We start from the raw sequence: 24,898 nt of genomic DNA, 5'->3' as shown, positions 1-24,898 counted from the left end.
GTGGTTCCCAACTCATGGGGTTTAATGGAACGACGCTTATCCCAATGGGGAAAGTGAGACTTCCAGTCACCTTGTGCCCGGACACCCCCCAGAGCACATTCAAGTACTGCACTTTTGTGGTGGTGGACTGCCCGATCGCTTACAACGCGATCCTCGGCCGACCGGCCTTGGTAGATTTTGGCGCAGTCACGTCCATTCGGCACCTGTGCTTAAAGTTCCCTACCCAGGAAGCTGGAATAGGGACGGTGAGAGGAAACCAGGGGGAAGCAAGGCAATGTTACAATGTTGCAACCCACCTGCCCGTACTGATGGTCCGGGAAAACATTGAGCCAGAAATGGCTGAAGAAGATGAGTTGGATCCCCGAGTGGGGTCCGAAAAAATTGTGGAACCAATGGAGGATGTCGAGGAAATATCAGTGTGCGACCTCGACTCCACCAAGGTACTCCGGCTAGGAAAAAGCCTAGATCCGGAGGAAAAAGAAAAAAATAATAAAAACACTGAAGGGCGCCATCGACATTTTTGCATGGCGTCAAGAGGACATGACTGGCATAAGTCCCCATGTCATCACCCACGTCCTCAACATCAATTCGGACATGCCACCAGTCCAGCAAAAGCGACGCCCTCTCGACTCAGTAAAAGCCGAGGCCCTAGAGAAAGAGGTGGATAAGCTTTTGACTAACAGCATGATCCGCGACGTATACTATCCAGAATGGCTAGCAAATCCGGTCTTGGTGCCCAAGTCAAACGGAACTTGGCGAGTTTGTATAGATTTCACTGATCTAAACAAAGCTTGTCCGAAGGACTGCTTCCCGCTACCCAGGATCGACCAGATGGTAGACGCCACTTCCGTATTCAAATTACTATCCTTCATGGACGCCTACGCCAGGTATAACCAGATAAAGATGCACACGGCAGACCAAGAGTGCACTAGCTTCAGGACCGATAAGGGGGTATACTGCTACCTAGTCATGCCTTTCGGACTGAAGAACTCTGGAGCGACCTACCAAAGAATGGTCAATCGGATGTTCAAAGGCCTCTTGGGGCGAAACATGGAGGTATACGTGGACGATATGCTCGTCAAGTCCAAAGCATGCAATAGCCATGCGGACGACTTAGAGGAGTGTTTTGAGGTAGTCCAGAGATACGGCATGAAGCTCAACCCAAAGAAATGCACCTTTGGGGTCAAGTCAGGGAAGTTCCTGGGCTTCATCGTCAGCCAGAGGGGGATTGAGGCAAACCCAGAAAAAATCCAAGCTCTCCTGAACATGCCATCCTCCAAAAAGCATAAAGATGTGCAGAGCCTAACCGGAAAGGTTGCTGCCCTGAGCCGTTTCATCTCCCGGTCTACAGACAAGTGCATCTTCTTCTTCAACACACTGAAGAAGTGTCAAAAGTTTGAGTGGTCAGACGAGTGCAAGGAGGCATTCAAAAAGCTGAAAGAACATATGGCCAAGCCTCCTATCCTATCAAAACATGTTCTCGGAGAAGACCTATTCTTATATTTGGCCGTCTCCGAGCATGGGGTCAGCGCTGCCCTAGTCCGGGAAGAAGAGAAAACTCAACATCTCGTGTACTATGTTAGCAAGCGCATGATAGGAGCGGAAACAAGGTACCCCATCATCGAGAAACTGGTTTTCTGCCTCCTGATGGCCTAAAGAAAATTAAGGCCATATTTCCAAGCACATCCAATCAAGGTACTGACCAACCACCCGCTCCGGCAAGTCCTCCAAAAACCAGAAGCATCCGGAAGGCTCCTCAAGTGGGCAATGGAGTTAAGTCAGTTCGACTTACACTACGTTCCCCGAATCTCCATAAAAGGCCAAGCCTTGGCAGACTTCATTACCGAATGCAATGAAGCCAACGCAACTGCAAATGCGCCAACACCATCAGTCCCCACATGGAGAGTATTTGTGAACGGAGCCTCCAATGAAAATGGATCCGGAGCGGGGGTGGCAATGATATCTCCGACCAGACTATGACTCCAGGCAGCCCTACGGTTCGACTTCTCAGCTTCAAACAACGAGGCAGAATACGAGGCCTTGATAGCAGGGTTGAGGCTAGCGAAAGTCGTAGGGGCCAAAAGAGTGGAAGTCTACAATGACTCCCACCTGGTCGTAAATCAGATATCAGGAGAGTACCAAACACGCGGCGAGCGAATGGCCGCGTATGTAACAATAGTCCAGGAGCTGCTCCATGAGTTCACAGACTACAAAGTAGAAAGAATCCCCCAGGAAAAGAACGCTCACGTGGACTGTCTGGCTAAGTTAGCTTCAGATAGTGAAATCGAAGGACTGGGGGTAGTACCAGTGGAACGCTTGGCAGAGCCAAGCATCAAAGTAAAAGAGGCCATAACAACGGTTGGGCAAGAACCAAGCTGGATGGTCCCCATCATAGAATACATAACAAAAGGTGAGTTGCCCCAAGAAAGGGCACTGTCTCGAGAGATTCAGTATCAGGCTTATCGTTATGTAATGATGGATAAAATTCTCTACCGAAGAGGACTCAGCATGCCTTATTTAAGGTGTGTATCGGACCCTGAAGCTAGACAAATCATGCTAGAGGTCCACAAAGGGTTCTGTGGAGATCATACAGGAGGACCCAGTCTCTCAAAGAAAATATTGAGACAGGGATACTTCTGGCCAACAATGAAAAAAGATTGTATAGACTACGTCCAAAAGTGTGATTCGTGCCAAAGGTTCGCGAACATACCGAGAGCTCCTCCCAATGAAATTACCCTGATGACTAGTCCCTGGCCCTTCACGGTTTGGGGAATAGATCTTATTGGGTCCCTGCCAACAGGAAAGGGAGGAGTAAAGTATGCAATAATAGCAGTAGACTACTTCACCAAATGGACGGAGGCTGAGCCCATGAGGACTATAACTGCTAAAAAAGCCCTAGACTTTGTTATCAAAAACATAGTGTGTCGAAATGGCATGCCTCACAAAATAGTCTCTAACAATGGAAAGCAATTTGATTGCGAAGAATTTACTAACTTCTGCAACCAACACGAAGTAGTGAAAAGCTTCTCCGCGGTGGCAAGGCCGCAAACAAACAGACAAGCAGAAGCAGTCAATAAAATCCTAAAGGTTACCCTAAAGAAAAAGCTGCTGGCCTGTAAAAACAACTGGCCCGAAGAGTTGCCAAGAGTGTTATGGGCCTACCGGACGACCCCTAGAACTACGACCGGCCACTCGCCTTTTTCAATGGCGTACGGTTGCGAAGCGATGGTCCCGGTAGAAACGTTATTCCCGTCCCACAGGAGAACAACTTACGATCCAGCCACGAATCAGGCTTTACTTCAAGAAGCTCTGGATCAAGTTGAAGAACTGCGGGACGAGTCTCAAATACGGATGGGAGCTTATCAAAAGAAGGTGACCAAATATTTTAACTCCAAAGTTAAAAACAGAAAATTTGCTATTGGGGATATGGTCTTAAGAAGAGTCTTCCCAGCCACCCAAGAACCCGGAGTGGGGGTACTTGGGCCAAATTGGAAGGACCATATGAAATCGAGGGCGAAATCGGTGCAGGCACTTACAAGCTAAAAAGGATGGACGGAACCATTGTGCCAAGGGCCTGGAACGCCGATCACCTCAGAAAATATTACCAATAGCCAAAAATGTAACTTAGACTTTGTTTAAAGAGTTTTTACCGTCTAAGTGTATACAGCCTCCACATGTTAAATAAAACTGAGTGCCTTAAAAACAAAGTTTCTATGCCACTCAGGGGGGTACTAAGGTATACAACACGGACAGACAAAAAATAGGCTAAGTAAAATATCCTGACCCAAAGGGCAGGTAAAAAAAAAACAGTATGCACAAAAAAGGAAAAAAGCATATGTATAAACATCCTGACCCAAAGGGCAGGTCCAAAAGAAAGATATGTGCATCAAAAAAGATCATATATAAATATATATATCTATATATATATAAAAAATCCTAGCCCTAAGGGCAGGTCAAAAATATATACAAAGGGCCCGGGGACAGGCCTTAAATATTGTTTCCCCTTTAATAAAAACAACTATGTAAATAGAAATTGTCTTAAATACAAGATAAGTGGCTGTATATAAAAAAAAAAGAAAGAGTAAAGAGAGTAAAATCCTGGTTGTAACGGGTTGAACTCAGAGCGGCCTAGTCAATGCGAGGAGGAAGGCGAGGACCAATACGCGCCTCCAGCATGGCATCGAGCTTCTTCTTCTCCCAAAATTTAGCAATCATCTTCCCGGGTTTGGGGTAGAAGTTAAGCTTGATATTCTGGTCATTTGTAGACCAGGCCATGTAGACGCCATCGTCGAAATGCTTGACGCACCGGCTGCAGGAGACGGGAGAAAGGAGCTCATCTTTCTTAGCCTTCTTCAAGGCTTGGTCTTTGAAGTCCTTGAGCTCCTTCAGCTCCACGGCCAGGTTGGCCCTAGACTCCAAGTCTGCCTGGTGAACTTCCTTTAAGGACTTTACCTTGGCAGCCATTTCATCCAAGGCTTCCCTAGCCTCCCGAAGCTCACGCTTGGCCTTAGCAGCAACCTCGCCCTCCGCCCTCAGCTCTTCCTGGTGCCTGGCCTCCAGCCTATCCCTCCGAAGGGCCTCCTCCCGGATCATCGCTTCTGCCTGTGCTTCCCTCCGCCTAGCCTCTTCCTCACTGGCCTTGGTAAGGGCCTTTCGGCGCTCGACATCCTCCTGGTAAATCCGCCTTTCAGCAGTCAAATCCTGAAGGATCTTCATGACCTCGTCCATGCCCCCAAAGTCGGACAAGACGAAGCCATGGTTAATTAGGTTCTTGGAAAGGCGGCCGGCCTCAGCAGCAAGCTGGAAAATGATACAAGTATGAGTAAAATCCCTTAAGAGAAAATGATGAGGAAAAAAGTAAACTACGAAGTACTTACCACGGTGAGGGAGTGGCTGAGATCCTGGACTTGGAAGATGGATTTCAAGGATGCACAAGCAGCGAACCGCTTGGGTGCACACCGGGTAAGCTGAGACGCAAACTCGCCGGTCATCTCCGCGGCAAAGGGAGCTAGGGTGGGCTCGAGGAAACGGTCGAACCAATCCGACAGGGGGTCCAAGTTTAGATCCCACAGATTCAGGTAGTTTGGATCATTAAGGGTATTTTGCATTTCAACTCGCAAAACCCTCCTCAAAGCCTCCACGTCAGCATGCCCTCGGGAGTACTCGTCCATGGCGTAGTTGTGTTTAGCTATCCGGAGTTCCTGTCTCGCCTCATCTCCAGGAACCGGAGTCAGCACAATGTTGGGAGGGGCTGTGTGTTCCTCCACCTCGGGAGAGATCTCGGCATCAAGGCCAGGGGCTGGAGTATCAGCTCTCCGCTGCCGTTTGGGCTCTTCCTCGGCAACCATCTTGCCCTTGCGCTTGCGAATCAGAGCAACTTCTTGCTCTTCTTTACCTTCTTCAACTTCCTCAGAAAAGCCCCATTGCTTTTCTTGACCTTCTTCCGGAAGCGCCTCCTCCTCATCCACTAAGTCAATAGTGTCTGGAGGGGCACTAGAAGAAGCTTTCAAGGGAGCGGCCATCTGGGAAGAAGTTAAAGGAAGGGGAGCGTCAGGAGTGTGAGCCCCGGCAAGTTTGGCTAAAATGGCATCCATGGAAGTACCTGCTACAACAAAAGAAAAAAGACAAGTGTTAGAATGTCCATGGAAACAGTAAACACTCGAATAGAACAATCAAGCTAGTCCTACCCTGACTCTCTAATTCGGCCCTAGCAAAGTTCTGAATCTTAACGCTGGCAGCATCGTCTCCGAGATAGCTGTCCGAAGGCCGGAACCAGCTGGAAGAAATGTAAACCGAAGGGTCTAAGGGAACGGACTCCGGAGGACCGGAACCCATCCGGGACCGACCTAAGAAATCTCCTAAGTTGGAAAAATAATAATCCTTCATATGGTCTCCCCACCGGGTCGAGGGCATCCTAAACCTATGGAGACGCTCATCGAACCCTACAGGCCTAAGACTGGCATATTTGCCAACGGAAGGAACGTAATGCACCTGAGCTGAAGGCTTTGGCCTAGGAGCCCTCCTCTCAGCCGGACTCCCAATGCGAAGGGGCTTCCCCCCGATCGCCTGGCTTCTCCTCTCGACCGGGCTCCCCACGCGAAGGGGCCTGGGCCTTGGAATAAGCCTTCTCCTGGGCCTTCTGATAGAGGTATTCCTGATACTTCTTCTCAGCGGTGGCGATAATTTCATCCCGGAAGGTCTTCTCCGCGGTAGGCACCCTCACATTTGGACAGATTACCTTAGAAAGGTTAGAATCCTCCACTAATTGGTGTGGCAGGATGAGCTTGGCCTTCCGGCAATTCTCCGTCGTAACTAGGCCCCCGACGTCAAGGTCCGCCCGGTCGTAAGTTGCAAAGACCTAGGCCCTCCGGAGAAAGACCTGAGTGGGCGCGGTCCGCTCATAAGGGGGAATCCTGACCCACTCCGTGAGAAGCTCCGGATGCTCCACTGCTCGGAACCCAGAGGAGAAGCAAAAGCGGTGGCGATACTCCTTAACATGAGTTTGCCTATTGTAAGGGACCACCCCATCATTGGAAGGGTGGGCCCGGAATCCGTAAAAGCCATCTTTAAATTTGTCCCCCTTCTTGGGGACAGAAACAAGTTCATAAAAATACAAAATCTCCGCCGGACTGGGAGAGCCCCATCCCCGAGCGAAGTAAAAAATAAATAAGCCTGAGAGCAGGCGGTATGCTTGAGGAATCAGTTGGTACGGCGCAAGGCCGACAAAAACTAAAAAATTAATAAAGTAGTCTTGGAGAGGGAGCATGGCCCCGGCCATCAGGTGCGTCTGGCTCCAAGCCCCGAAGCCGCCATAGTTATCGTTGGGCGTCTCTGAATCTCGGGGCGGCCGGTGATACGTCCCGGATGTTGAGGGTTTGATTCCAGCCACATCTACGATGTTCTCTAGCTGGTGGGGGCAGGTTAGGGTGGAATGAAGCTCAGCCGCCTCCCATCCTGTGGCCCGAGACTTATACCCCTCCTGGGTAACGGGACCCAGTGAGACGTCTTCAAGGGTAGCCAGGCGCTTACCGCTCTTCTTGGACGACTTTGAACCGGATGCAGACATGTTTTGATTCTGAGAAAAGAGTTAAGATTCCAGCAGTTAGGCCCCATACCAAACCCTAAACCAAGAAAAAGGGAATGGGGATCCCCTAACCGCTGGAAAGAGGCCCCCTCCGGACATCTCTCAACCAGAAAACCTTAGAAGGATTTCTTGGACAAAAGTCCGGTGCAAAGAATAATGGAAATTTATTTTACCAGGATCTTAGATCTACTCACAAGTATGTTGTTTAAACACCCTAAATATGAACTTTCTAAAACGATAAATTAAACACATATAAAGTTAAGAAAACCTTACATTGATGTAGCGGAATTAATGTCTCCTTCCACTCAGATCTCTAACCCTTGTATCCTTTCTGTAGCAGAGTATAATCAAGATCTGAGCCCGAATGTCCTTCTTCTTCAAATTTGATCCTTCACAGTCTTCCAATCTATGATTGAGTTACTGCTTGCTGTGTGTTGGCACTTACTCTCTCACTAGGGTTCGAAATTGATGAAGGGAAAAGAGAATAGAAATTTCGGCCAGGTATAGAAAGTGGGGAAGGCTCAGTTTTTCTGAAGAGAGAAATTTCTGTCAGAAGATGATATGAAAACTTGTGAGAGCATGTGTTGTGACTGAGCCATCACTTTCTATTTATAGGCAACTACTAGGTTTAGGTTAGGAATTATTTGGCATTAAAATAATGAAAATATTAATTTGAAAAACCTCATTTAAGTGGTCGGCCAAGGTGTTATAGTGGGCCCCACTTGATTTTGCAGTTTTATCAAATTTTATCTCTATTTTTTCAAAAACGCCAATTTTCCAATTCTAACCTTTTAAATGCCAAAACTAATTATTTAATAACTAAAATAGATTATTAAATATTATTGTCATTTAATTTAATTATTAATTAGACATATAAAGTCCATTAATAAATAAATAAACCTAGAAACTCTTTTCTTTACAATTTCACCCCTGCTTAGTGAAAATTCATAAAATTAGACATAGTCTAACTTTAGAATTATAATTGATCAATCACGAATCAATTAATGAGTCTTACAAGCAGAATGTTCTCAACTAGAATGGGGACCATGGATCTATATGCTGAGCTTCCAATAAGTGAACCAAATTTACCAAGTAAATTCTTACTTATTAATTCTTCGTTGAATCCACTCTTAGAACTTAGAATTGCACTCTCAGACTTATATATAGCATATTATATGTTCCACGATATCAATATGCTATCTCATTTAACCATTGTTATAATCTTATTGTGATTTAAAGATCCTCTATATAGATGATCTACATCGAGATGGGATTTCTTTACCGTTCTCACCCCTCAATGTATTTTGCCCCTTAAAACACTTAGCTACCTGTAAATGGTGTTTAGTGATCTAATAATTAGTCAGTTAAACAAGAGCTCATCCATTTACTTCTATTTGCTAAGCTTGAAGGGAATCATCACTTGACTTCTATACACCAGTAGAAGCTATAGATTCCATATTTATGTTCAGCACTCCCACTCAATCATACTATCATGTTCCCAAAATATACGTATCACCCTGACCTAAAAGTAGGCTTAACTAATAAATCTAAGAACATGAATAGCACTCCTTAGTTAAGCCTAAGCATATCAGGATTTAGATTCTTTTAATCTTAAGATTAACTACTGATATTGACTTGGAAAGATATGTATAACGGTAAGTTTGTAATATCTTAACTTAGTTGCAATATCGGTCCAGTCCAATGTATACTCCATACATTCGAAACTAGTATACTTTACTAATGTCCTGGAAAGAACATAACACTTACTCCAAGTGTAAGTACACATCATCGCTGATTATCACATTAGTGTAAATCCAATAACACTGATGAAACAGGGACCAAGTCTTTTGATTCATATGATCACAATCACATTCCACTGTGTTGACGATACTGTAATTGTGAATAAACATATGATCTGGATTTAACTTATTCTGTGTGTAAATGTAATAAACATATTAAACATATTAAACCATTAGCATGTAGAATTCATGCAAACATCAATCACTTCAAATTTCTTATATTGATAACTAAACGGATTGAAAAGAGTTTTATTTAGGGCATAAAACCCAACAAACTCCCACTTGCACTAATATAAAACAAACTGCGCAAATAGGTCAATCTGATGTCTTGATCCTTAGATCAAGTGTAGTATATTTGAATCCACCCAAACTTCTGGAACTAGTTCATAAATACTCTTATGAAACACCCTTTACTATATGCTTTACTTATCAAGGGATACTGAAATCTTTACTGTTTTAAAAGTACATCTGAATAAACAGAAGAAATATCTCTCATATTTTAAAATATGTAATTGAGATAATACAGTGTAGACTTATCTTCAGTGATATAACTTTCTTGGATTTCGAATACACAAAGTTATAATTCTTCTCTGGTAGAGCTTGAATTATTATACAATAATTCCTCCACCCCAAAAGTAAGCACCATCTCATAGAAATCGAAATGAGTTGGTGAGATACCAGGACAACTGATACACAGTTCCTTAATATCTAACATATAGATCACTTTTATAAACCTTTCTTGAATATATTCTAATGTTCCCTATTTGATTACATCTCAAATAGCTCCCACTCAATAGCAGATGTCTGGTTAAATAATACTTTTAACCTCTGATTGTTTGGAGAGTTACCTAGTTGTGACTTTTGTATTAGTCTAAAACTTTAAGTTAAGACTAAGTCATCAACATAGCAGACTAGTATTTGAAGTGAAAAATACATGCCAGAGATAAAGTAATCAAAATTAAGATACCATAAAATTTTATGAGGATTAAGAATTCTAGATTCAAGTCATTCGAATGGATTGAACTAGAGTTCTTTATCTTATTCTCATAATTCTGATAAGCTATTCCTATCCATGTGAATGGTTAGATTCGCTTTTCATTATTGTTCTTAAGTACCTATCACAATTATCAACCTAATGAAGATGGGTATTGAATTTTAAAATTCTCCCACTCAATTAAGGTAGTGTGAAACTTTAACAAAGAACTTTTAAAGGTATCAAACTTTTACTTACAACAGTAAAACGAAATGGAACATACAATCAAGATCAAGAATTTATATTGACAATAGCTGACTCATTATATTACTTCCATGTTTAAAGAAAATATGTGTGTTAAATAGGGAATTGTGGAATAGACTCCACCCCTAAGAATATACATATAGGGTACTTGTGGATAACCTCCACCCCTAAGTATATAGAGATTATGATCCACCCCTAAAGGTTGTAAAGATCATGATTCTCTTAGTGGGATAGAGTTTATGTGGAGTTGAATACTATTGTAAAGCCCGCTTAGTTAATTTGGAAATTAGCAGTTGTTTATGTTTAGTTATGAAATTATTTATAGCTATTTAAATAATTTATTATACTGTTATTTATGGAATTCAGAAATGCATGGTTATGTTATTCAGTAGTTTTCATATGTTGCATTTCCTAGTGTCTCGCATTTTGGAAGTCGGCGTTTGGCTCAGTAGAAATCACAACTTAGTATGTTAGTAGTTTGGGGACGGGTTTTAGACATTGGGAATGTCGGGAATGGCCGGGAATTTAGAATTTCCCAAAAATACCCCTTTAGTATGATTTATGTGATTTTATGGTGGAGGGGCAAAATGGTCTTTTTGCCCCATTAGTGTTTTGTCTTATGTGACTTGATGAATTGGAAAATAATGTTTATTTTAATGTTATGTGGCTGAAAGTGTTATATGTTAAGTGTATATACTTTATTCCAAATTTTTACAAAAATTACTAAGTAAAGGAAAAATAGAATTTTCAAAGCTTTCTCTCTCTTTCTTTCCTCTCATTTTCGGCCAAGCTTAGGGAGCAGCTAGGGCTGGATTTTCTTGGTGAATTCAAGTTATTTTAGCAAAATCTAAGTAATCCTAGACAAGGTAAACTTTGCTCTAGCCTCTTTACATGTTCTTTGAAATTTTGGATGAGTTCTAATGTGATGCATGCTTGATTCTTTGATTTTGTTGCTGCTGAAATATTGTTGTTGTTCCTGAGATTTAAGTATGTTGATTTGTGATTATTTAGGTTGTTAGTAATGAATGTTAAATTGCTTTGCTCAAATTTGGAAGTTTTAGCTCAAAATATGGTTTTCAAAGAGAATTGATTGAATCTGTTGCTGGGTTGTTGTTGATGTTTTTATTTGATTTCAGAAGCTATTTTAAGCATGTTTAAGTAGAATTAAGCTGCTTGGTATGCATGTTGTTTAGATTTGCTCAAGTTTGAGTTTAGAACTCAAAGCTTGAGCTCCAATGGTGATTTTTGTTTCTGTGTGTTCTGGGTTGTTTTGAGGCCTTAGAAATGTTCTAGGGAAGGTATAGAATGTGTCCGGAAAGTTTGAGGTGATTTGGGGTTGAATTGTGCAAGTTATGAAAATTTGATGTTGTCGCTCGCGAGGAACCGGAATTCGGTTGTGCATCCCATCTCGGATGGGTGTCCTGAATTTCCCAGAACCGGAATTCCGGTTGGGCAACCGGTCTACCGGTTGGGGAATTTTCAGAAACACTAGTTTTCCTCGTTTTTATGTTTTTAGGGGTATTGCCATGCTTTTTGTCGATAGGGAAACTTTTAGTTCCTAGTTTTAGTCCCCGGGAAGTGATTTAGCGTGTCACTTATAGCGTTGTGATTTTTATGGTTTAGGAGCCAGTAATCCGCCGTCGGCTTCGGCCCAAAGTTGATTCCAAGACACCCGAATTCGGAATCCGTAAGATTAGTATAACAAGATGCATATGTAGATTACATGTTTAGCGTGCATGTAGGAAGCCTATTAGATTACATTAGTTGTATGTTGGCTTCGAACCATCCAACCCTGTCACGTCGGTACAGCCGGAGTATGACCAAGAATGAGTATGACCGGCTTGACCGATCAAGCCGACACCGGTTGGTGGTTCCGTGCTATTGACGTATCCCGTCGGTACAGCCGGAGTATGACCAAGAATGAGTATGACCGGCTCGACCGATCGGGAGGATATAGTAACACGCTTCGGACAGCCGGAGTATGACCAAGAATGAGTATGACCGGTTCGACCGATCAGGTTGTTACGTGTCAATAGTACCGTCCCTATGAACGTTCAGAACTCAGTACCATGTTGGACATGGCAGTAGTGGCTCAGTACCATGTTGGACATGGCAGTAGCGAGACTCAATATCGTGTTGGACACGGCAGTTGGATTTATGTATGAGTATTATTATGCTTTTCTTACTGAGTCTGTCGACTCACAGTTCTACGTTATGTGTAGGTAAAGGCAAGGCTAAAGCTGATGGACCGTGAGCGAGCTTGAGAAGATTGTACATGTCGAGGCGGTTAGGCCTGGAGTGTACGATCATCGGGACAGCAAGGCTGATTTTTGTAACTGGTCGTTAGACGACTTTTATTTTGTGTATCAGTTAAACAATTAAATATTTTTGTAAATGATTTTATAATCGGGATCCCGAGTCTTTTGTAATATTGTTTTGCAAGTTTAATTAAAAAGCAAAATTTTAATTAATCACGTTTTTCCATAAACCTCGTTGATTAGCAACGAGCTGCACAGTATGTTTAAAAGTCACGTAATACGCCTATGTTAGTTAGGGTGTTACAATTTGGTATCAGAGCCGCCAGGTTGTCTTCCGAAGATCGTCACGACATGTACAATCATCATCAGCAGTTAGCTCGTTTCACGGTTCAGTAAGCCTTTATTGCTTTAGTAGTTTATTTTATTCAGTTATGAAAAAGAAAAGCCTGTTAGGAAGCATGTTAGTAGCCTGATAGTAGAATAGGCGCATGTTTCGTTTTTAATTTCCAAATTAAGCGGCATTAGTAAAGCTCTCGATGATCGTGACCTGAAGTGCCAACTCGGGATTTCGAGGCGGTTCAGACTAGATGGACGCCAGACGAAACATTAGGAGTCAGGGCATCTCAGTCGGGTCAGATCAAGGTCGAGGAGCTCAGTTCTCCTCAAGTGTTTTGGGCCGAGGTAGAGGTCCCAGGGGCAGGGTTCGCGGTTGGAGGATGTTAACTCACCGCAGGCTGCCAAAGTCAATCAGGAAGCCAGAATTGGGAAGTTAGGTTTGCTGAAATGCAAGCCCGGATAGAAGAGCAAGATCTCGAGATTCAGAGGTTGAGACAGCAGGTTGCTCTTGCAGCCCGGCCCGTAGTTCCAAAGTGGCACCGCCTCGCCGCCTGTGCCGAGATAGTGGTGGCGGCCAATAGATTGGAACCTTTGTACGAACGGTTCGAAGCTGCACCTCCGGTTTTCCTGGGAGGTCCGGATGTAGTGAAAGCCGAGCAATGGCTGACGGTGATCACCAAGATTCTGAATTTTATGGGTGTCACCGGGAACGACAGAGTGGTGAGTGCCACTTTTCAGTTTTAAGAAGACGCTTTGGTTTGGTGGGACATGGTGTCTCAGATCCATGACGTCGTCACTATGACCTGGGAAAGGTTTTAGGAACTCTTCAGCGTTAAATGTTATAACGAGGCGGTCAGAAGCGCCAAGAGGAAAGAGTTCGCCCACCTGACCCAGCGAGAGAATATGAGCATGACGGAATATATTACTCAGTTTAGCTGGTTGGCGAGGTTAGCCTCGGGATTTGCGCCAACCGATTTCAGTAAGAAAGAAAATATCTCGATGGACTTAATGTGAAGATCAAGTATGACCTTATGATCACTACCGACGATAAGACCATCTAAGCTGAGATGGCGAAGAAAGCATGGTGAGCTGAGGGTGCAGCTAGATGTATGTGGAATCAGTTAGGACTCCGGAATGTGGCGGGGCTCCTACCCCTTCTGCGTCAGGTTTCAGCAGGGGAGGTAGTGGTTCGGCCATGGACTGGAGGAGGAATCATCCACTGCATCCGGTGGCTCGAGGCAGAACAAGAGGTTCCGAGGGAACCAGAATCAAGACGATCGTCAGGGTAGTGTTAAGACCCGTTATTCCTACTGGAGTGTCTTATTAGTAAGAGGCATTCTCCGGGTGAGTGCTTGGGTCAAGGTTGTTTTTGTGTGGCTGCTAGAATCTCTAGTAAATTGGATAGATCGTGTGACAGATATGAATCAGGGTTTGGAACCCTGTTACCTGGCGGAGAATTGGTTGTCTCCAATAGGTGGATTAGGTCTATGCCGATCAGGATAGATGGTAGAGAGTTAAGCGCTGATCTGATAGAGATGAGTTTAGTCGAATTCGATATTATTTTAGGAATGGATTTCCTATCTAAATATTCGGCGAGCATTGACTATAAAAGGAAGATGGTGGTCTTCCAACCGGAAAGTGAAGAACCATTTGTACTTGTTGGTTCGGTTCAGGGATCTCGGATCCCGGTGATCTCGGCTATGTCAGCGAGGGAATTGTTACACGGTGGTTGCTTAGGGTTTCTGGCCGTGGTGGTGGACACCACTCGGCCAGATACCATTCGGCCAGAGGACATCAGAGTGGTTCGGGAATTTTTGGATGTTTTTCCCGAAGATCTTCCAGGGTTACCACCTCAGCGGGAGATTGATTTTGTGATTGACTTGGCACCAGGGGTGGATCCGGTTTCCAAAGCCCCGTATAGGATGGCTCCAGCTGAACTTAAGGAATTAAAGATTCAGCTCCAAGGGTTGCTTGACATAGGGTTCATTCGGCCCAGTGTATCACCCTCGGGAGGCCCGGTTTTGTTCGTCAAGAAGAAGGATGGATCTATGAGGATGTGCATCGACTACAGGGAACTGAACAAGCTGACGGTGAAGAATAAATATCCATTACCTAGGATCGATGACTTGTTCGATCAGCTTCAGGGGAAGACGGTCTTTTCTAAGATTGATCTCCGTTCGGGTTATCGTCAGTTGAGAATCCGAGAGGAGGACATTCCGAAGACGGCTTTCCGCACTAGGTATGGACATTACGAGTTTCTGGTTATGTCATTCGGACTAACCAATGCTCCTGCAGCATTCATGGACCTGATGAATAGAGTATTCAAGGATTTCCTCGATATCTGTGTGATTGTGTTTATCGACGACATCCTCGTGTACTCTCAATCAGAAGAGGAGCATGAGTTACATCTTCAGATGGTACTGCAACGGCTTCGAGAACATAAGCTATATGCTAAGTTCAAGAAATGTGAGTTCTGGCTATCTCAGGTGTCCTTCCTAGGGCACATTGTGAGTAAAGATGGGATCAAGGTGGATCCCGGGAAGATTGAATCCGTCAGGGATTGGCCGAGACCGAAGACAGTGACAGAGATCAGAAGCTTCTTGGGTTTAGCTGGGTATTACCGTAGGTTCGTGGAAGGGTTCTCCAAAATTTCAATGCCCCTAACCGAACTTACAAAGAAGAATCAGCGATTTATCTGGTCAGATAAATGTGAAGCTAGTTTTCAGGAGCTGAAACAGAGGTTGATTGCTGCTCCGGTGCTAGCTTTGCCTTCGGACAAGGAGAAGTTCGTAGTCTACTGTGACGCATCCAAACAGGGTTTGGGGTGTGTATTGATGCAAGACGACCGGGTTATCGCTTATGCCTCCCGTCAGTTAAAGGATTATGAACAGCGATACCCGACTCATGATCTAGAATTGGCCGCAGTGGTTTTTGCACTGAAGATTTGGCGGCATTACCTTTATGGGGAGAAGTGTGAGATCTATACCGACCATAAAAGTCTCAAGTATTTCTTTACTCAGAAAGATTTGAACATGAGACAAAGGCGTTGGTTGGAGTTAGTGAAGGATTACGATTGCGAGATCCTCTATCATCCCGGAAAAGCCAATGTAGTGGCCGATGCCCTAAGCGGAAAGGGTCCCGGGCAAGTAGCTAGTATGGTTCAGATCTCACCTCAGCTAGCAGAGGATATGGTTAGATCCAGCATTGAGTTTGTGGTAGGTCAGCTTCACAACTTGACGCTGCAATCTGATCTGTTAGAAAGAATAAAAGTCGCTCAGATGACAGATCCAGAGTTAGTAAAGGTCCGAGATGAGGTATTGGCTGGTCAAGCCAAGGACTTTTCAGTGTCAGACAGTGGGATGCTTTTGTATAAAGCCAGGGTTTGTGTTCCAAATGGTGTGGAACTTAGAAATGAGATCTTTGAGGAGGCTCATTCTACCCCATATTCTCTGCATCCCGGCACCACTAAGATGTACCAAGATTTGAAACCGTACTTCTGGTGGAGCGGTATGAAGAAGAATTTGGTAGAATTCGTATCGAGATGCCTCACTTGTCAGCAGATTAAGGCTGAACATCAGAGACCAGCAGGGTTATTGCAGCCTCTAACCCTACCAGAATGGAAATGGGAAGATATTACGATGGATTTTGTGGTCGGGTTACCTAGGACCACGGGTTTATTTGATTCCATCTGGGTAGTGGTGGATCGATTTACGAAATCTGCTCATTTTCTGCCGGTTAGAACAACATTTTCAGTGGATTAGTTGGCAGAGTTATATGTCAGAGAGATAGTGAGACTTCACGGGGTACCGAAGTCTATAGTTTCGGACAGAGATTCGAAGTTTACCTCCAAATTTTGGCAAAGTTTGCAACGGGCAATGGGTACCAAGCTGAAATTCAGTACAGCTTTCCATCCTCAGACAGATGGTCAGTCCGAAAGGACAATTCAGATATTGGAGGATATGTTGAGAGCCTGTGTTATGGACTTTGAAGGCTCAGGGAATAAATATCTACCGTTGATAGAATTTGCGTACAACAACAGTTATCAGAGTACAATAGGGATGGCTCCCTATGAACTGTTGTACGGTAGGAAGTATAGATCCCCTATCCACTGGGATGAGACAGGGGAGAGGAAATACCTAGGTCCAGAGTCAGTTCAGCGGACCAATGAGGCGATAGCGAAGATAAAAGCTAGAATGCTTGCCTCACAGAGCAGACAGAAGAGTTACGCAGATCCGAAACGCAGAGATGTTGAGTTCCAAGTAGGGGAACATGTGTTTTTGCGGGTATCTTCGATGAAGGGGATTAAACGTTTCGGGAAAAGAGGCAAGTTATGCCCTAGATTTACAGGACCTTTCGAGATTCTCGAGAAGATAGGTCAAGTGGCATATCGGTTAGCATTGCCTCCAGCCTTATCAGCAGTTCACAACGTATTCCATGTCTCAATGTTGAGAAAATACGTTTCAGACCCTCTCATATACTCAGTTATGAGAGCCTTCAGCTACAGCCAGATATGACCTATGAGGAACAGCCAGTGCAGATTCTGGATAGAAAGGATAAAGTCCTTCGGAATAAGACCATAGCATTGGTCAGGGTTCTCTGGAGAAACAGCAAGGTGGAGGAAGCCACCTGGGAGCTTGAGTCAGATATGAGAGCTCAATATCCAGAGTTATTCAGGTTAGATTTCGGGGACGAAATCCTTTTAAGGGGGGGATAGTTGTAAAGCCCGCTTAGTTAATTTGGAAATTAGCAGTTGTTTATGTTTAGTTATGAAATTATTTATAGCTATTTAAATAATTTATTATACTGTTATTTATGGAATTCAGAAATGCATGGTTATGTTATTCAGTAGTTTTCATATGTTGCATTTCCGGTGCCCGGTATTTTGGAACTCGGCGTTTGGCTCAGTAGAAATCACAACTTAGTATGTTAGTAGTTTGGGGACGGGTTTTAGACATTGGGAATGTCGGGAATGGCCGGGAATTTAGAATTCCCAAAAATACCCCTTTAGTATGATTTATGTGATTTTATGGTGGAGGGGCAAAATGGTCTTTTTGCCCCATTAGTGTTTTGTCTTATGTGACTTGATGAATTGGAAAATAATGTTTATTTTAATGTTATGTGGCTGAAAGTGTTATATGTTAAGTGTATATACTTTATTCCAAATTTTTACAAAAATTACTAAGTAAAGGAAAAATAGAATTTTCAAAGCTTTCTCTCTCTTTCTTTCCTCTCATTTTCGGCCAAGCTTAGGGAGCAGCTAGGGCTGGATTTTCTTGGTGAATTCAAGTTATTTTAGCAAAATCTAAGTAATCCTAGACAAGGTAAACTTTGCTCTAGCCTCTTTACATGTTCTTTGAAATTTTGGATGAGTTCTAATGTGATGCATGCTTGATTCTTTGATTTTGTTGCTGCTGAAATATTGTTGTTGTTCTTGAGATTTAAGTATGTTGATTTGTGATTATTTAGGTTGTTAGTAATGAATGTTAAATTGCTTTGCTCAAATTTGGAAGTTTTAGCTCAAAATATGGTTTTCAAAGAGAATTGATTGAATCTGTTGCTGGGTTGTTGTTGATGTTTTTATTTGATTTCAGAAGCTATTTTAAGCATGTTTAAGTAGAATTAAGATGCTTGGTATGCATGTTGTTTAGATTTGCTCAAGTTTGAGTTTAGAACTCAAAGCTTGAGCTCCAATGGTGATTTTTGTTTCTGTGTGTTCTGGGTTGTTTTGAGGCCTTAGAAATGTTCTAGGGAAGGTATAGAACAGGTCTGGAAAGTTTGAGGTGATTTGGGGTTGAATTGTGCAAGTTATGAAAATTTGATGTTGCTGTCTGCGAGGAACCGGAATTCCGGTTGTGCATCCGGAATTCCGGATGGGTGTCCTGAATTTCCCAGAACCGGAATTCCGGTTGGGCAACCGGTCTACCGGTTGGGGAATTTTCAGAAACCCTAGTTTTCCTCGTTTTTATGTTTTTAGGGGTATTGCCATGCTTTTTGTCGATAGGAAAACTTTTAGTTCCTAGTTTTAGTCCCCGGGAAGTGATTTAGCGTGTCACTTATAGCGTTGTGATTTTTATGGTTTAGGAGCCAGTAATCCGCCGCTCAGCTTCAGTTCCAGTCAGGTTGATCGGCACACCTGAATTCGGAATCCAGGTAAGATTAGTATAACAGTATGCATATGTAGATTACATGTTTAGCGTGCATGTAGGAAGCCTATTAGATTACATTAGTTGTATGTTGGCTTCGAACCATCCAACCCTGTCACGTCGGTACAGGCTGGAGTATGACCAAGAATGAGTATGACCGGCTTGACCGATCAGCCGACACCGGTTGGTGGTTCCGTGCTATTGACGTATCCCGTCTGCATGACAGCCGGAGTATGACCAGCCCGAGTATGACCGGCTCGACCGATCGGGAGGATATAGTAACACGTCGGTACAGTGCCGGAGTATGACCAAGATGTCGGAGTATGACCGGTTCGACCGATCAGGTTGTTACGTGTCAATAGTACCGTCCCTATGAACGTTCAGAACTCAGTACCATGTTGGACATGGCAGTAGTGGCTCAGTACCATGTTGGACATGGCAGTAGCGGGACTCAGTATCGTGTTGGACACGGCAGTTGGATTTATGTATGAGTATTATTATGCTTTTCTTACTGAGTCTGTCGACTCACAGTTCTACGTTATGTGTAGGTAAAGGCAAGGCTAAAGCTGATGGACCGTGAGCGAGCTTGAGAAGATTGTACATGTCGGGGCGGTTAGGCCTGGAGCGTACGATCATCGGGACAGCAAGGCTGATTTTTGTAACTGGTCGTTAGACGACTTTTATTTTGTGTATCAGTTAAACAATTAAATATTTTTGTAAATGATTTTATAATCGGGATCCCGAGTCTTTTGTAATATTGTTTTGCAAGTTTAATTAAAAAGCAAAATTTTAATTAATCACGTTTTTCCATAAACCTCGTTGATTAGCAACGAGCTGCACAGTATGTTTAAAAGTCACGTAATACGCCTATGTTAGTTAGGGTGTTACAACTATCCAGAGTTCATTAGATATAAAAGATCGTTGAACTGCATAGTTTTCTTAACTTTTCTCCACCCCTATCAGATCAAAAGATCATTTTATTAAACAAATTCTTAATTATTGTATGAGAATTAACAATTATTAATAAACATAGAAATAGTTTATATTATTTATTTAATATAACTCTATGAAGAGTTGTAAATATTATAGAATTTGCATCAATAATAAAAACACTTACACATACAAACATATAAATATAATGTGGTAATTGTTGATGAAGATAAAATAAACGAAGCTCAATCTCATAAATTGCAATGGTGATTTCGAAAATAAAAGAAACTTTATTAATAATAAAAAAATGTATTGCAACAATATGAGAGAAACAGGGATAAATATCCCTAACTAAAATTTGAAATCCAAATTGTCTTTAAACTAAAACAATTAATTCAAATATAAATTGAAGAACTTCATCTTCATCTGGACGATTTCACCCTTGGTCCAGCTTGCTGATCCAACTCATCTGAGTTCAAGTAGCTTGGCCTATAAGAAGAAGAAAACAAATAAACAAAGTTAGTCCAGAATCATAAATCCAATTGGATAACAATTCACCAAAACTCTTAAAGTTTATAAATAGAAATACCTTGTTTCTTTGCAAGAAGTTTAGGACACTGGGGTTTCCAATGACCTTTCTCATTGTAGTAGAAACACTTTCCTTTAAGTGTAGCATCACCAGAAGGAACAACCTTTTTATTCTTCATGGCTTTTGTTCGCTTCTTGGTGTTCTTCCACTTCTTCTTCGATTTGGGCTTCGAAGCAGAGGCAACATTTGCTTCAGGTTTCATCGTCCCATTACCATTCCCAGGATTATGAGGTTTGCTCCCTTTCTTCTTGGGTCCTCCAATCAAATTTTCATAAGTTTGAAGGTCATTGACTAATTCATGGAAGTCAATTTCCTTCTTATTCATGACATAATTTGATGTGTATGGTAGAAATGCTGGAGTCAGGCTATTCAAGATAAGACTTACTTGAGTAGCACTATCCATTTCAGCACCATGATCCTGGGCTTCTTGGAAATAACTTGACATGAGGAGAACATGGTCACACACGTTTTGATGAGGTTCCATCCGTGCATTAATGTACTTCTTAGTCGCGTCAAAGCGTGACTGAAGTGATGCCTTACCGAATAGCTCATTTAACTTCGTCATAACTTCAGCAGCCTTCTCAGTTTTAGAAAACCGAGTTTTGAGGGTGTCAACCATGCTAGAAAGCATAAAGTATAGAGCTTTGTCATTTGCTTTCTGCCAACGCTCATACTTTTCTTTCACAGCTTTGGAAGCATTGTCCCTAGGCACTTCAGGTGACGGCTCAGTTAAAACAAACAAGGCACTTTCTCCTATGAGAGCAATATTAATGTTCTCATTCCACTTATTAAAGTTAGATCCATTCAGCTTGTTTTCAGTCAACAGTGATAACATGGGATTCATTTTGATAATACAGGATACTACAAAATAATAGAAATTAACAAATAGAAATTAATAATGGTTTAAAACAAAATCAATTCAGAAATTATAAGCACATAGCAAGTAGGAATGATATGAGAAAATACTTAAAAAATTCAATCCTAAATAATTTCCAAGGTTTTTCAACAAACTGATATCAGTGTCCCGTTTAGGCGAGAGTCAAAGCTACCATCCATTGAATAGAGTTGTCAGCTCATCTAAAATGTTAAACATTCTAGCAACCTTTTATTCGATCAAGATTGGAATCCAGCGTTGTCCCGTTTAGGCGAGAGTCAAGGCTATTCTATCTTATGAGCTTCTACCATTGTTTCGCAATTTGCAAGTCAAATATGGTCGCCACCATTAGGGTGATCTATACCATATAAAACACTTACAAACTACTTATCATTCGAAATTAAACGGTGCGAAATTGCTAATGAATGTTCCTCCATTAGGGAGGATTACTCACTAAAACAAACGCGGTGTAAAACCCACAATGGAGATCGAATGTCTTAGTAATAATAAAGCTCATTCTTTAAAATGTATTTTCTTTATTATTCTAATAAATAAATTCTCATTAAATTCGAAATTTAGAATTCAAATTCAAAAATAAGAATTTAATATAATATTTATAAAATTATACTTAGATGGTGATTGAAATAAAATTAATTATTTCCATCTTAGTAATAATCTTTAATATAAATATTAAGGAAATTAATTTAAGTTGAATTAAATTAAATAATTAGCAACTTAAAAATTTCCTTTGAGAATATATTCATTGAGTTCGAAAATTTAAAGTATATAAAAAATACAATTTTCGAAAATAATAAAAATAGAAAAGAAATACTTCAAGCAAAAATATCACCTATCTAGATTTTCTTTTGACTAGTTAATTCAATTTCTAATAATATATATATTTTAAATTCATTTATTTTAAATTAATCAATTAAATGAAAAAATCATTGATTGTAGTTGGTCCAAGAATTAATTAAAATAAATAATTAATTTACAACTCAATCTATTTTTCAAAAAAAAAAAATCGAAAATATTGCATAAATAAAATGCCATTTTTCAAAATTGATTAATAAAATAAAGGAAAAATATATATATTGAAAATTATTTAAATTTAAGTTGAAAAATTAAATTTCAACCTAAAAATAATTTTCTATTCAATTAAGTGTCATGAAAAATCAATAAATATTCAAGTATGATGATTAAAATCAACTTAGATATTTAGATTTTTCAAGTTAATTAAATGTATTAAATTCAAGAAATAATAATTAAGTGTAGGGAAGGCTTAATTATTAATTTCTAGTTTAATACTAGGAAAAATATACTTAATAAAATTGTACCAAAATTAATTATTTAAATAATTAATTTCACAAAGTATAATATTTTCCTATTTAAATATTAGAAATAATAAGTAGTCTAGAAATTACTATCTAGAAAATATCTTATTTGACTAAGTATCTTTTTAAAAAATTTGGAAAATATCTAATTTAAGTTATATAGAAAAAAATCTAAAACTTAAATAATTTTAAATTTAGATTTAATTAAATATCAAAAATTAAGTTATAACCACTTAATTTGAAGATATCTTTTAAGTTAATATTTGAAAAGATATTAACCTAAAAAATATCTAAAACATTCCATTTTAAGTTAATATTCGAAAAGATATTAACTTAAAAAATAACTTAAGAATCTTTAATAACTAATTCCTAGGATTCCTCAACTTAATTTAAATCAAATATTCAAATTTAAGTTAGATATGAAAAATCAGTTGATACAACTAATTTATAACTTAAATAGGAATATTTAATTAAATAGGTTCCAGAAAGAATCTAGTTAGTTAAAATTCTATATTTAATTAAATACAAGAATAATACAAATAGTTTGTCTAGAAATAATATCTAAAACTAAAAGTGTTTTTCTTAAAATTAACTTTAAAATATTAATATGAAAATAAATTTCATATATTTTAAAAGTTAATTATGTTGCTAATTCAATTTTATTAGGTCAAACTAATATAATTAACCTAGTACAGTTATTCAAATCAGGCAAATGGGCCTTCACAATTGGGGTAGTTCATGTGAGGGGGTGTTGGGTTCAGTATGTCGTACCCACTTCTATGGCTCCCAACTCTCACACAAGGCCCAAAAGAGAGGAATTTAACCTTAAAATGAATAACTGTTATTAATTGAATAGGTCCAATAACTAAATGGACCTAAATAAAATCTATCATGGTGTGACATTTTATTTAGCAACAACCTATATGCATCTATATAATAAAATAAATACATAGGCTCACACAGGCACACTTTGGATGGATCCTATCATGTTGCTAGGTCATACACAGATGAAAGAAGATTGTAAAATTTACCTGTTACAAATTATTAACTTGACCAAGGGAGCCATCAGATCATTAGATCTGGCAAAAAGTAACCATGGCTATTTGCAATCAAGTAATAATAGGTTTTGAAAAAAACTTACACACAAGCTAAAACCACATACTCCTGCAACAAGGTTAGCTGGATAGTTGGAAGTAGGATTTATTTAATTTTAAATAAATAATTTCAAAAAATAAATAATTAAAAATTAAACCTACTATTTTGAAAAATTAGGTTTCAACCAACCTAAATATCATTTCAAAAATTTGCTAACTACTTTTAAAAATTAAATGTTATTTTATAAATAAAAATTAGAAAAGATAAATGAAATATCTTTTTCAGATTTTAAATTTAATTTTAATAAATAAAATAACAAAATTTAAAAGTTAGCAAAATATCTTACATCTATTTAAAATTACATGATTATAATTATCTTATTTTAAATTTAAATAAGGTCAAATTTTTTTTAAAAAAAAGATTTAATTTAAAAAATAGTTAAAATCTGACCTTAAATTTAAAAATAAGATAAGATATAATCAAATTTAAAAATAAGATAGATATTTAGTATTTTAAAATTCAAATTACACTAATATCTTGAATTAAATTTAAAAAATATTAAATTAATTCATAATGATAATTAGAATTGAATTACGAATAGTAAATCTATAAATACAAAACTATACCAAAAATCAGAAGTTAATTCCATGAAAAAGCATGAAAAAACGAAGAAAAACGAAAAAATGGTGAGCTGTACGGACAGTTTTCGCGATCGCAGGAAAATTTCAGCACAACTGCGTTTTTTTTTTCGAATCTTCAAAAAATAAAAACTAATTCAAATTAAATCGAAATTGGTTTCTGTAAAAAGGTAACTTGCTTAATTTTTTCCATACTATCCAATAAAAATAATTCCAGAAACAGAATCGCAATTATTTTTCACGAAAATTCACAAACATCAATCAATCATCAAATAACACTCAATACAACATGATACCATCCAAAAACAAACAAACAATCGTTTTAAAGTCCAAATTTCTTGTAAGTAAATCAATTACCATGGCTCTGAGGCCAGTTGTTGGAAATTTATTTTACCAGGATCTTAGATCTACTCACAAGTATGTTGTTTAAACACCCTAAATATGAACTTTCTAAAACGATAAATTAAACACATATAAAGTTAAGAAAACCTTACATTGATGCAGCGGAATTAATGTCTCCTTCCACTCAGATCTCTAACCCTTGTATCCTTTCTGTAGCAGAGTATAATCAAGATCTGAGC

This window comes from Cannabis sativa, chromosome 2 (assembly GCF_029168945.1).
Source record: "Cannabis sativa cultivar Pink pepper isolate KNU-18-1 chromosome 2, ASM2916894v1, whole genome shotgun sequence".
Classification (NCBI taxonomy): Eukaryota; Viridiplantae; Streptophyta; class Magnoliopsida; order Rosales; family Cannabaceae; genus Cannabis; species Cannabis sativa.
Note: the sequence above shows the minus strand (reverse complement) of the source record.